Source organism: Dendrobates tinctorius, unplaced genomic scaffold (assembly GCF_039654945.1).
Source record: "Dendrobates tinctorius isolate UK_male_01 unplaced genomic scaffold, ASM3965494v1 ptg000391l, whole genome shotgun sequence".
Taxonomy (NCBI): domain Eukaryota; kingdom Metazoa; phylum Chordata; class Amphibia; order Anura; family Dendrobatidae; genus Dendrobates; species Dendrobates tinctorius.
This window is the reverse complement of record NW_027362057.1, coordinates 1,915,860-1,928,867: the sequence shown is the minus strand read 5'-3', so window position 1 is coordinate 1,928,867 and position 13,008 is coordinate 1,915,860. Positions and strand designations below refer to the sequence as shown.

General features: G+C 47.0%; 1 protein-coding gene across 1 annotated transcript in view; it reads right to left on the bottom strand.

The window, feature by feature from the left end:
- CCDC80 (coiled-coil domain containing 80) overlaps positions 1-13,008 on the bottom strand; it is a 181,894-nt gene that overhangs the window by 102,248 nt on the left and 66,638 nt on the right. The window lies entirely within an intron of this gene.

The following is a 13,008-nucleotide window of genomic DNA, read 5'->3' as shown; positions in this document are numbered from 1 at the left end:
ACAATTCTATCTCTGAGCTCCTTGGCCAGTTCCTTGGACCTCATGATTATCATTTGGTTTGACATGCACTGTGAGCTGTGAGGTCTTATATATACAAGTGTGTGCCTTTCCAATTCAAGTTCTACCAGTTTAATTAAACACAGCTGGACTCCAATGAAGGAGTAGAACTATCTCAAGGAGGATCACAAGGAAATGGGCAGCATGTGACTTAAATATGAGTGCCTGAGCAAAGGGTCTGAATACTTATGAACATGTGATTTGTCATTTTTTCTTTTTTAACACATTTGCAAAAATTTCTACATTTTTTTTTTTTTTTCCAGTCAAGATGGGGAGCAGGGTGCACATTAATGGGAACAAAATGAACTTTTTTGAATTTACCAAATGGCTACAATGAAACAAAGAGTGAAAAATTTAAGGGGTCTGAATACTTTCCGTACCCACTGTATATAAGTATATTTATTTACTTTTTAGCAAATTGATCAATTACTGCATATACGGTAGATTTTATTTGAATCGGAATCTTTCAATAGTATCTACTCCTAAGCAGTGTACAGTATATAGGCACGCAGGTCGTAGAAAATTGAATGAAATGATACCTTGAGATCTACGATACGATGTCTTATTCCAGAAAATACACATTTTTTCTTAATAAGTAACTGAGCTGTTAAGATCTATGAGCCGAACATAGATCTCTTTGGAATCTGCCTCAAGAGTTGGAGTTACCAATGTGAGACATGTAATGACTGACAATCTGCTCTCCTGATCTCAATTCAGAACGGTGCCTGATTGCAACTAACACAGTACAGCAGACCTGAGCTTTATTTCATTATAAATACATCTGCAGCTGCATATCTTCTCATTGTGCTGTTAGCTTTGCTACAGAGCTGTGCCTGATTAGACCTAGCATTTTCACAGCTTCCATCTCATAGGCAGTCAGTGGGGAGGGAGTTGAGGACAGTTCATCTGATAGCACTATTAGAGGAGACCTACAATTGCAGATGTGTTTGTAGAGACAAAGTTCAGCTCTGCTGTACTGTGTTAGTTATAATGACACACAGCTCTGCAGTAAGATCAGGAGCAATGACATCAGTTATTATATGTCTTACACTAGTAACTACTTTTTTCATTTAAAATAAGCTCTGGAGGAAGATTTCCATGGAAATCTTTGTCTGGTCCAAAGATTTTAAAGGAAATCTGTCGGCAAACTTTTGCTCTATAATTTGAGAGCACCATAATACCAGGCAATAAATTCTGATTCAAGGGATCTATCACTTAATGGACTGATTGGTGTAGTTTTGATAGAATCCCTGTATTGTTTAAAGTAGATGTTGCAAAGCTAAGACTTTTGGGCTTTTTATAACCCTGCCGAAGCTTCTGACAGGCAGCTTCCTGTGTACACTGTGAATTGTCAGCAAGCTGCCAATCAAGGGAGTGGGTGAGATTACACGGATTAGCTAAACTGCTGTGCACGTGAGACCTAGTCAGGTAGTGATATTCTCCTGCTGATAAAACACTGATTGTATTGAAACTATAACACACAGCCTAGCAAGGGAGGCATACCTGGAATAAGGCTCTTTTACCCTACAGTGGCATGTAAAAGTTTGGGCACCACTGTTCAAAATTACCGTTATTGGGAACAGTTAAGTAAGATAAAGATGAAATTATCTCTAAAAGGTCTAAAGGGAAAGTAGGCCAATGCAAAAGTTTGGGAACCCTTGGAGATTTGTGTGCACTTTAACCCTTGCATGACCGGAGGTATTTTTGTTTTTGCGATTTTGTTTTTTGCTCCTCTTCCTCCCAGAGCCATAACTTTTTTATTATTCGGTCAACATGGCCATGTGAGGGCTTTTCTTTTGCGAGATGAGTTGTACTTTTGAACGACACCATTGGGTTTAACATATCATATTTTGGAAAGTGGTAAAAAAATTCCAAGTGCAGTGAAATTGCAAAAAAAAGTGCAATTCCACAATTGTTTTTTTATTTTGCATTTTACCATGTTTACTAAATGCTAAAAGTGACTTGCCATTATGATTCTCCAGGTCATTTCAATTTTCTTTATGGACCATCGCCCCTTCCACAGTTACTCCGACCAGAAAGGCGGCTATATAGAGTCACGGGAACGGTGAGGTGTTGCCCGAACAGGATTCACAGCTGCTGGCCTGGAACACTAATTGTGAAGCGCTGGAGTGGAAGAAGGAGTTAAGCAGCGTATAGTTTGGAGACGGCCAGGGAAGGAACACACTGACAGGGAGAGCTGGGAAGGTGCACTTCATCTTATCTGGAAGTTGGCTGGACCCCTCACCCGGAGGACACAGCACCAAAGCGGACCTCTGTGTGCACCAGACTGTGAGTAAAGCCTTTGGAACTACATGCCCTTGTGTCCTCCACTTTCTTCCTGTGTCTCACGCCCGGCTCTGCTACATTCTCCACTCCACAGCATCTCACCGTCCACAACTTATCACCACCGCCCTGGGACTACAGCCCTACCTGTGGAGGGCTTCAACAACTCAGCTGCGCCCCAACATCGGTCCCAGAGAAGCGACATTGCAGCACTGGTCAATCTGACCAGGTATCACAGGTGGCGTCACAAATCATCTCATAAACTCTATCCCCATTCAATTCTACCCTTTTACATGACCGCCTGAGGCCACGGACCAGGTCACAGCCACTGTGACATTTCCCATTGAAATCAACGGGCCGGGCGCCGAGTACCCCACAGTCTCTGGGGCAAGTCACAAGAAGAACCAAGAATCTCACAGAACTGGAAGAATTTTCCAGGGAAGAATGGATGAAAATCCATTAAACAATAAATGAAAGACTCTTGGCTGGCTACAAAAAGCGTTTACAAGCTATGACACTTGCAAAAGTGGGTGATACTAGGTACTAACCATGCAGGGTGCCCAAACGTTTGCATCAGCCCATTTTCCTTTTTGTAATGTTTAAAATATAAAAATGACAGTTTTTTAAAATTTAAAATACAAAGGAAATGTATTATCTTCAACTTTAGGCAGTTTAGAGATCATTTTATCTTCAACTTGCTTATCTGTTCACAATAACAGTAATTTTGACCGGGGGTGCCAAAACTTTTACATGCCACTGTATATTATGCTGCTAACAGATTTAATAGTAACAATCTGCTGATAAATTCCATTTGGATGCTGCATACAGCCGCAGCGTCCAATCCGCAGCGTCCAGATGTTACAGCATAGTGGAGGAGATTTTATGAAACCCCATCTCCACTCTGTGTGCATGGCCGCATCTGGCGGCCCTGCGTAACCGGACATGCGGCGCATCTTTATAGACCGCAGCATGTCTATTTATCTTGCGGGGACTCTCCATCTCCGCAAGATAAATAACTCAGTCTATGAATACGATGCGGTGATTCCACATGTATTAAATGAACACTTCGGGAATCACCGAGCGTACAACAGGGGGCGACGCTTTGGGCGGAGCGTGGTATTCGCTGCGTCCAAAGCGCAGGGATTCTGGCCCATGGAAACATACCCTTACTTATCATCCATATTTTCAAAGTGTTTTAATGGATTTTAACCCCTTAAGCCCCAAGGGTGGTTTGCACGTGAATGACCGGGCCATTTTTTACAATTCTGACCACTGTCCCTTTATGAGGTCATAACTCTGGAATGCTTCCATGGATCCCGGTGATTCTGACATTGTTTTCTCGTGACATATGGTACTTCATGTTAGTGGTAAAATTTCATTCAAATAACTTGCGTTTATTTGTGAAAAAACAGAAATTTGGCAAAAATTTTGAAAATTTCGCAATTTTCCAACTTTGAATTTTTAAGCCCTTAAATCACAGAGATTCGGCACACAAAAAACTTGATAAGTAACATTGCCCACACGTTTACTTTACATCAGCACAATTTTGGAACCAGAATTTTTTTATGTTAGGAAGTTATAAGGGTCAAAAATTGACCAGCGATTTCTCATTTTTGCAACACCATTTTATTTTTACAGACCACATCACATTTGAAGCCACTTTGAGGGGTCTATATGATTGAAAATTCCCAAAAGTGACACCATTCTAAAAACTGCACCCCTTAAGGTGCTCAAAACCACATTCAAAAAGTTTATTAACCCTTTAGGTGCGTCACAGGAATTTTTTGAATATTTAAAAAAAATGAACATTTAACTTTTTTTCACAAAATACTTCAGGTTCAATTTTTTTTATTTTACCAAGAGTAACAGGAGAAATTGGACTGCAAAATTTATTGTGCAATTTTCTGCGCATGGCTGAGCTCAGAAGGGAAGGAGCGCCGTTTGACTTTTTCAATTCAAAATTGGCTGGAATTCTGATCGGACGCCATGTCTCGTTTGGAGAGCCCCTGATCTACCTAAACAGTGGAAACCCCCCACAAATGACACCATTTTGGAAACTAGACCCCCCAAGGAACTTATCTAGATGTGTGGTGAGAACTTTGAACCCCCAAGAGCTTCACAGAAGTTTATAACATACAGCCGTACAATTAAAAAATCATATTTTTTCCACAAAAATGATCATTTCACCCTCAATTCTTATTTTTCCAAGGGTAACAGGACCCTAAAAGTTATTGTGCAATTTGTCCTGAGTACACTGATACCCCATATGTGGGGGTAGACCACTATTTGGGAGCATGGAATTGAGATTGGACACCATGTCGCGTTTGGAGAGCCCCTGATGTACCAAAACAGTGGAAACCCCCCCACAAATGACACCATTTTGGAAGCTAGACCCCCCAAGGAACTTATCTAGATGTGTGGTGAGCACTTTGACCCCTCCAGTGCTTCACAGAAGTTTATAACGCCCGGGTGTGAAAATAAAAAAATCGTATTTTTTCCACAAACATGATTTTTTAGTCACCAATTTTTTTATTTTCCCAAGGGTACTAGGAAAAATTGGACCGCAAAAGTTGTCCAATTTGTCCTGAGTACCCTGATACCTCATATGTGGGAGAAAACTACTGTATGGGCACACGTCAGGTCTCGGAAGGGAAGTAGTGACGTTTTGGAATGCAGACTTTGATGGAATGCTCTGTGGGTGTCATGTTGCTTTTGGAGAGCCCCTGATGTACCTAAACAGTGGAAACCCCCCACAAGTGACCCCATTTTGGAAACTAGACCCCCCTAAGGAACTTATCTAGTTGTGTGGTGAGCACTTTGAACCCCCCAGTGCTTCACAGAAGTTTATAACGACTGGGCGTGAAAATAAAAAAATCGTATTTTTTCCACAAACATGATCTTTTAGTCCCCTTTTTTTATTTTCCCAAGGGTAACAGGAGAAATTGAAACCCAAAAGTTGTTGTCCAATTTGTCTTGAGTACGCTGACACCCTATATGTGGGAGAAAACTACTGTATGGGCACACGTCGGGGCTCGAAAGGGAAGTAGTGACGTCTTGGAACGCAGACTTTGATGGAATGGTCTGCGGGTGTCATGTGCGTTTAGAGAGCCCCTGATGTACCTAAACTATTGAAACTCCCCACTAGTGACCCCATTTTGGAAACTAGACCTCCCACGGAACTTATCTAGATGTGTGGTGAGCACTTTGAACCCCCAAGTGCTTCACAGAAGTTTATAACGCCTGGGCGTGAAAATAAAAAGATCATTTTTTTCCACAAAAATGATATTTTTGCCACCAATTTTTTATTTTCCTAAGGGTAACAGGAGAAATTGGACCCCAAAAGTTGTTTTGCAATTTGACCTGAGTAGGCTGATGCCCCATATGTGGGGGTAAAACACTGTTTGGGCGCATGGCAGAGCTTGGAAAGGAAGGACCACCATTTGACTTTTTCAACTCAGAATTGGCTGGAATTGAGATCAGACGCTATGTTGCATTTGGAGAGCACCTGATGTGCCCAAACAGTGGAAACCCCCAATTCTAACTCCAACCCTAACCCCAACACACCCCTAACCCTAATCTCAGCCCTAACCCTTGCCTAACCCTAACCCTAGCCCTGGCCCTAACCCTAATGGGAAAATGGAAATAAATACATTTTCTTTTAATTTTATTATTTTTCCCTAACTAAGGGGGTGATAACGGGGGGTTTGATTTACTATTTATGGTGGGTTTTTATGTTTGGCAGCTGTCGCACGCTAAAAGACGCTTTTTATTGTAAAAATAGTTTTTGCATCACCACATATTGAGAGCTATAATTTTTCCGTATTTTGACCCACCGAGTCAAGTGAGGTCTTATTTTTTGCGGGACGAGTTGACGTTTTTATTGGTACCATTTTCGGGCATGTGACATTTTTTGATTGCTTTTTATTCCGATTTTTGGGATGCAGAATGAACAAAAACCAGCGTTTCATGAATTTCTTTTGGGGGGGTGCGTTCGCACCGTTCCGCGTGCGATAAAATTGATAAAGCGGCTTTATTATTTGGGTCAGTATGGTTACAGCGATTCCTCATTTAGGTCTTTTTTTATGTTTTGTCGGTTTTATGCAATGAAAACTATTTTTTCTAAAAAATTATTATTTTTGCATCGCTTTATTCTGTGAGTTATAACTTTTTTATTTTTTCACGGATGATGCTGTATGGTGGCTCATTTTTTGAGGGACAAGATGACATTTTCAGCGGTACCATGGATATTTATATGCATCTTTTTGATCGCGCGTTATTGCACTTTTTGTGCGGCGGTATGATAATAAATCATTATTTTTTGCTTCGTTTTTTATTTTTATTTTTTAAGGGGTTCGCTAAAGGGGTTAACTAATGGGACAGTTTTATAGGGCAGGTCGTTACGGACGCGGCGATATCAAATATATACTTTTATTGTATTGTTTTCTCTATTTCCAAAAAATGAATTTATTGGGGGAATATTTTTTTTTTTCTAATTTATTTGGCGATTTTTTAAAAATTATTTTAACACTTTTTTTTTTTAACTTTATTACATTGTCCCAGGTGGGACATCACTGTCCTGTGACAGATCTCTGATCTGTCACATCACAGATCACTGTGACAGATCAGCGATTGTTAGGAGTGGCGGAAGGCACTAAAAAAATTAATAATTAAAGCGCCTTCGCCACTCAGGGTCCACCGTGCGACAGGTGATATAACCGCTGCTAGAGAGGCAGAGCACTGTGGCGTTAATGTGCACGGGGTTAACTGCACCCAGAGTGCACTGAAGCAAGCTCTGTTGAGGACACAGAGCTGCAAACTTAAAGCACACAAAAACGCTGTGTCTGTTTAAGTCACAGAACAACAGCGATAAAGACACGGTATTACAGGGTCACAGGAGTAGCCTTAACTCTCAGAACTACTCCGAACTAGACCTACCGTGAAAAGAGGTGCGAGGCGTCGCAACTGCGAACGCTCGAGAAACTGCAATCGCAGCGCGGCGTGAACGGAGCCAACGAGGAGACACCGCAATATCGCTGGCGCGATGCAGGACGCTAGCTGCTGAGACAGGAATAGCTGGAGCACACTGGTGCTGGCGGCTGCCCAATCACTCACACAATCGTAATGTCAGAGGGAAGGGGTTTCTTAGTACAGTAAGTCAGCCCTGAGCTAAGCCAATGGAATCAGGAGCAGGACCTAAGCACCTGACTCCTGAACTCCAATTGGAGCTCGTCCCATGGGCATGCTCAGAAGTTGGAAAAAAAGACTTAGCCTCTGGAGACAAATGTGAGAGTCTGGATTCCCACATAGGCAGCATAGAACCCAGATTCCAAAAAGCGATCTGTCACAGGCAGTGCAGCAGGCTTCCTCGTCCCTGCGCTTTGCAGGCACTGAGGAAGCCAGCTCCCTGCAGGCCCCCGAAGGTCCCCGTCGCCATCTTGGATTCGGGGGCCTGCAGGGAAGGAGTCCCCCCGCAGCAGCGCTGCACATTGCGCTGCCGTGCGGGGCTCAGGGAAGCACGGAGGGAGCCCCCTCCCTGACGATGCTTCCCTTTAACCCCCGGTACACCGCGATCGTGTTTGATTGCGGTGTGCAAGGGGTTAACGTGTTAGGGGCGGTCCGTGACTGCCCTTGACACATTTTGCCGGGTGTCAGCTGTGATAATCAGCTGACACCCGGCCGCGATCAGCGGCGCTCACCACGTGGGCGCCGCTGATCGCTATGACGTACTATCCCATCCCTGGGAATTAAGTCCCAGGGCACATAGACGGGATAGTATGTCTCATTGCAGAAAAGGGTTAAATATCTAATTGAAAATTAAAAGAAATTATGTGACAGCAACTGAAAAACACATTTATTCTTGGATTGGTTTCAGTTTATAGCAAGAATGATGTCTAGCTTTGGCAGTCAATCATCCTTCTCAAGCAAAGCATATGGCTTTACATAAATAATAATCTTTATTTTTATATAGCGCTAACATATTCCGCAGCGCTTTACAGTTTGCACATATTTTCATCACTGTCCCTGATGGAGCTCACAATCTAAATTCCCTATCAGTATGTCTTTGGAGTATGGGAAGAAACCGGAGTGTCTGGAGGAAACCCACGCAAACAAGGGGAGAACATACAAACTCCTTGCAGATGTTGTCCTTGGTGGGATTCGAAACCAGGACTCCAGCGCTGCAAGGCTGCAGTGCTACATAGTAATTAGATGCACATTGACAAAATGATAGAACTGCAATAAAATTGTGAACATACATTTTGCTACAGTGACTCGTATACTTAATTCTACCAAGCAACAAATAATTCATATCCTTTAATGAACTCCAAGAATTTTTTTGTCAAAATACTTACAAGTTAATTATTTGCTACATTAGTTCAAATATTCGGTCTCCCAACGAGAAAATATCATTAGACATTATAGGTTTCCCATGGAGGCAAAACTACATGCAGGAGGAATTGACTGGAGAATCAAGTTGTGCATTTGTCATGCCTCTCTGCTTTTATATCAATGGCGGTGACATAAGAGTGTACTACTTAACTATCTTTCTTAGTGCTAAAGACTTTAAATAGAGGGGCAGGCCGCATGCATCGGCAGCTGCTCCATTAAATTCCTGCTGGACAAGGTCTTACAACCAGAGGAGAATCAGGAACATACTGTAAATCTCCCGTCCTGCTGAACTGTCTGGACCCCAGCAGTGGAACCAACATCTTTTTAGTACTGAAACTATCACCTTTCCATTAGCCTGAAATATCCCTTTTAAAGGTAAGGTGCCACTTATAAAATGTGCCAGCTAATAAAGTATGTGTATCAGGGCCGGACTGGGACTAAAATTCAGCCCTGGCATTTGAAGTTACACAGGCCCACTAGCCACATGGTGACTATATAATATCTTTGTACACTTGTAGTTTACAAGAAGTGAGAGGAGATTAACACGACTATATAACATGTAGTCACAGCTGTGCCCAGTATTTCAGCTCAGTCCTATTTATTGCTTTTAGGTACAGTACTCCTCCCAAATCTCTGTCCCCTTTTGTATGCATGATTACAGAATTCCTGGCAGAACTGCTCTCTATTGGGCAACCAGACCCCCTGGTCATAGCTGCCCCTATCATACCTCCCAATTTTTGAAGAAGGGAAAGATGGACAAAAACTGCGGCGCGCACAGCGCGCCGCTGCAAATTTTTGGCCACGCCCAGCCACACCCATTTCACAACTAGTCACACCCATGTCCACACCTAATCGCACCCATTTAACACTGCTGATCACACTGACTGGTACTGAGGGCACAGTGGCTGGCATTATGGGCACACTGACTGGCACTAAGAAAGAGAGAAAACAGAGAGAGAGAGAAAAAAGAAAGCAGAGAGCGAGAAAGAAAGGGGAAAGAAAGAAAGAACAGAGAGAGACAGAGAAAGAACAGAGAGAGAAAGAAAGAAGTAAAGAAAAGAAAGAAAGAACAGAGAGAGAAAGAAAGAAAGATTAGAGAGAGAAAGAAAGAACAGAGAGAGAAAAAAAGAACAGAGAGAGAAAGAAAATGAGGGAAAGACAGAACAGAGAAAGAAAGAACAGAGAAAGAAAGAAAAAGAGAGAAAGAAATAAAGAAAGATTCTACAAAGATACTATAGCAGCCCGGCTCCCATTGTAGTGCCCACCTGAGCCTCCCGGTGCAGGACCTATCATGATCCGCTCACATGGCCGTCATCCCCGATTCCAAGGCGATCCTGCTGTCTGCGCTGTCAGAGGAGGACACGGTGATGGATCTGAAGCATTCCTGGTTCCGTCACAATCTCCTCAAGAAATTATCTCATTTCCGGTCAGCTTCCAGCACATCACTTCAGGTGGAACGTCATATGTGTGTTTTAAAATGCTCCTCGGGGCTCCGCCGTGTACTCCTGTGTCCGTGGGAAAAGCCCGCTTTGTATGCTTTGTACACACTTGGCTCCGCTCCGTACATCCCGTACACATATGGCTCCACTCCATACACACACGGCTCCACTCCGTCCACCTCGTACACGCGTGGCTCCGCTCCGTACACCTCGTACACCCACGGCTCCGCTCCGTACACACACGGCTCCTCTCCGTACACCTCTTACACACACGGCTCCGCTCCGTACACCTCGTACACACACGGCTCCGCTCCGTACACCTCGTACACACACGGCTCCGCTCCGTACACATCGTACACACATGGCTCCGCTCCGTACACCTCGTACACACACGGCTCCGCTCCGTACACCTCGTACACACGCGGCTCCTCTCCGTACACCTCGTACACACGCGGCTCCTCTCCGTACACCTCGTACACCCACGGCTCCGCTCCGTACACCTCGTACACACGCGGCTCCTCTCCGTACACCTCGTACACACGCGGCTCCTCTCCGTACACCTCGTACACACGCGGCTCCTCTCCGTACACCTCGTACACACACGGCTCCGCTCCGTACACCTCGTACACACACGGCTCCGCTCCGTACACCTCGTACACACACGGCTCCGCTCCGTACACCTCGCACACACACGGCTCCGCTCCGTACACCTCGTACACACACGGCTCCTCTCCGTACACCTCTTACACACACGGCTCCGCTCCGTACACCTCGTACACACACGGCTCCGCTCCGTACACCTCGCACACACACGGCTCCTCTCCGTACACCTCTTACACACGCGGCTCCTCTCCGTACACCTCGTACACCCACGGCTCCGCTCCGTACACCTCGTACACACGCGGCTCCTCTCCGTACACCTCGTACACACGCGGCTCCTCTCCGTACACCTCGTACAGACGCGGCTCCTCTCCGTACACCTCGTACACACACGGCTCCGCTCCGTACACCTCGTACACACACGGCTCCGCTCCGTACACCTCGTACACACGCGGCTCCGCTCCGTACACCTCGTACACCCACGGCTCCGCTCCGTACACCTCGTACACACGCGGCTCCTCTCCGTACACCTCGTACACACGCGGCTCCTCTCCGTACACCTCGTACACACACGGCACCGCTCCGTACACACACGGCTCCTCTCCGTACACCTCGTACACACGCGGCTCCTCTCCGTACACCTCGTACACACGCGGCTCCTCTCCGTACACCTCGTACACCCGCGGCTCCGCTCCGTACACCTCGTACACACACGGCTCCTCTCCGTACACCTCGTACACACGCGGCTCCTCTCCGTACACCTCGTACACACGCGGCTCCTCTCCGTACACCTCGTACACACACGGCTCCGCTCCGTACACCTCGTACACACACGGCTCCTCTCCGTACACCTCGTACACACACGGCACCGCTCCGTACACACACGGCTCCTCTCCGTACACCTCGTACACACGCGGCTCCGCTCCGTACGCCTCGTACACACGCGGCTCCTCTCCGTACACCTCGTACACACACGGCTCCTCTCCGTACACCTCGTACACCCACGGCTCCGCTCCGTACACCTCGTACACACACGGCTCCGCTCCGTACACCTCGTACACACACGGCTCCGCTCCGTACACCTCGTACACACACGGCTCCGCTCCGTACACCTCGTACACACACGGCTCCTCTCCGTACACCTCTTACACACACGGCTCCGCTCCGTACACCTCGTACACACACGGCTCCGCTCCGTACACCTCGTACACACGCGGCTCCGCTCCGTACACCTCGTACACACGTGGCTCCGCTCCGTACACCTCGTACACACGCGGCTCCGCTCCGTACACCTCGTACACACGCGGCTCCGCTCCGTACACCTCGTACACACGCGGCTCCTCTCCGTACACCTCGTACACACGCGGCTCCTCTCCGTACACCTCGTACACCCGCGGCTCCGCTCCGTACACCTCGTACACACGCGGCTCCTCTCCGTACACCTCGTACACACGCGGCTCCTCTCCGTACACCTCGTACACACGCGGCTCCTCTCCGTACACCTCGTACACACACGGCTCCGCTCCGTACACCTCGTACACACACGGCTCCGCTCCGTACACCTCGTACACACGCGGCTCCTCTCCGTACACCTCGTACACACACGGCTCCGCTCCGTACACCTCGTACACACACGGCTCCGCTCCGTACACCTCGTACACACGCGGCTCCTCTCCGTACACCTCGTACACCCACCGCTCCGCTCCGTACACCTCGTACACACGCGGCTCCTCACCGTACACTTCGTACACACGCGGCTCCTCTCCGTACACCTTGTACACACACGGCACCGCTCTGTACACACACGGCTCCTCTCCGTACACCTCGTACACCCACGGCTCCGCTCCGTACACCTCGTACACACGCGGCTCCTCTCCGTACACCTCGTACACACGCGGCTCCTCTCCGTACACCTCGTACACATGCGGCTCCGCTCCGTACACCTCGTACACAAACGGCTCCGCTCCGTACACCTCGTACACACACGGCTCCGCTCCGTACACCTCGTACACACATGGCTCCGCTCTGTACACCTCGTACACACACGGCTCCGCTCCGTACACCTCGTACACACACGGCTCCGCTCCGTGCTCCTCGTACACACGGCTCCGCTCCGTACACCTCGTACACCCACGGCTCCGCTCCGTACACCTCGTACACACACGGCTCCGCTCCGTACACCTCGTACACACACGGCTCCGTTCCGTACTCCTCGTACACACGGCTCCGCTCCGTACACCTC